The following is a 1,885-nucleotide window of genomic DNA, read 5'->3' on the forward strand; positions in this document are numbered from 1 at the left end:
GGAGATTCACTACTTACTGCCATTAATCTCCATGGGGGTAAAAAGTAAGGATGCACCGAATCCACTATTTTGGATTCGGCCGAATACTGAACCGAATTTGCATATACAAATTAGGGGTGGGAAGGGGAAAACATTTTTTTACTTAATCGTCTTGTGACAAAATGTCACACGATTTCCCTCCCACCCCTAATTTGAATATGCAAATTAGGATTCGGCCGAATCTGAATCCTGCTGAAAAATCCCGAATCCTGGATTCAGTGCATCCCATACATCATCCATGAAATATACATCCACATCCCCCTTTAGGGTCAGGGCACACAGGCAGATTCAGGGAGATTAGTTGCCCGGCGACCAATCTCCTCAAACTGCCTCCCCTGCCTTTCCGCCAGTTGAAATATAAATCGCCGGCGGGATGGCACTCGGATCGATTAGTTTCCGAAGTCGTCTGATGAGGAAACTTTGGCCGATTTGGGAAAACGAATCACTCAGAGTGCCATCACGCCGTCGATTTACATTTTAGCTGGGGGGAAGGCAGTTCAGGGAGATTAATTGCTCCGAAAACGAGGAGATTTGTTGCCGGGCGACTAATCTCTCTGAATCTGTCTGTGTGCCCTGACCCTTAAGGGCTAGTCCACACGGGGAGATAGCGACGCGTTTGCGGTCGCGGCGACAAAGCGCCGCGACAGTCGCCGCGACCGGCGCAGGCGACAGTTTTGTATGGGCGCCTATGTAAAAACGCCTGTGCTAACCACACAAGGCGATGCGCTTTTCAACAGTCGCCTGAAAAAGCCTGGCGAGGCATTTTCAGGCGACTGTTGAAAAGCGCATCGCCTCGTGTGGTTAGCACAGGCGTTTTTACATAGGCGCCCATACAAAACTGTCGCCTGCGCCGGTCGCGGCGACTGTCGCAGCGCTTTGTCGCCGCGACCGCAAACGCGTCGCTATCTCCCCGTGTGGAATAGCCCTAAAATGTTTGTCAGTGGTGAATGGAACCTTGACTGGTCACAAGTCGCCTTCAAGGAAGTGATTTGAGGTCAGATATCTACAGACGGATAAAACCTGAATAAGAACCCTAATTAGGTCAGGGGAATTAGCCTGGAGACCCATAAACAGATTCAATCGGGTCCCTTAATTTAAAAAAGATGTAAAGATTTATCATTTAAATGTAACTGCTTTCAGCTAAAACCTTTCCTTCTTTGCATTTAGCCACTGTTTAGTTTAGGCAATATTCTTCTCTGGATATCAGTATTTAGACATACGGATAGGAGCTGCCATATTGTTTGCCTTAGAACAGTAGAAAGAAATGTGTTCTCCCCGTAGCTGCATTTATACATTCGAATGAAAGTGATGAGCGACTATTAGTGACCTTGACTGCTATTGATGTTATAATGAGGGTCAGCGGCCATTGCAGGATTTGAAAAACTGAAGCGCAATAGCTCCATCTTATTTATGATTTTGCTGCTATAACCTCTCCTTCAGCCTGTGCAACCTATAAGGCTTCCGATGTTGACACCAGAAGGTGGTCAGATGGGCCGGCAGATGTAGTTCAGCAATATATTTTGAGAAAATAAAAGCCTTAAAGGATAAGTAAACCTTTAAGATGTTAAATTGATGAGGGGGTTATTCTAAGCACTTTTGTCATTTATATTCATTATTATCACCAAGTAGTCAAGGAAGTTGTCAGGAGAAAGAAAGAGGCTACTCTGATGTTCTTCTGCTTAGGAATAAAATTAGAAACCTTTCTCAAAACTTTCCTAAGCAGAAGAACATCAGAGCAGCCTCTTTCTTTCTCCTGACAACTTCCTTGACTACTTGGTGGTCAGACTGATGGGAAAATGACCAGCTGGTGGCGCTGTTGTAACAAAATTTATTCATATTAACAGTA

This window comes from Xenopus laevis, chromosome 9_10L (genome assembly GCF_017654675.1).
Source record: "Xenopus laevis strain J_2021 chromosome 9_10L, Xenopus_laevis_v10.1, whole genome shotgun sequence".
NCBI classification, from domain to species: Eukaryota; Metazoa; Chordata; class Amphibia; order Anura; family Pipidae; genus Xenopus; species Xenopus laevis.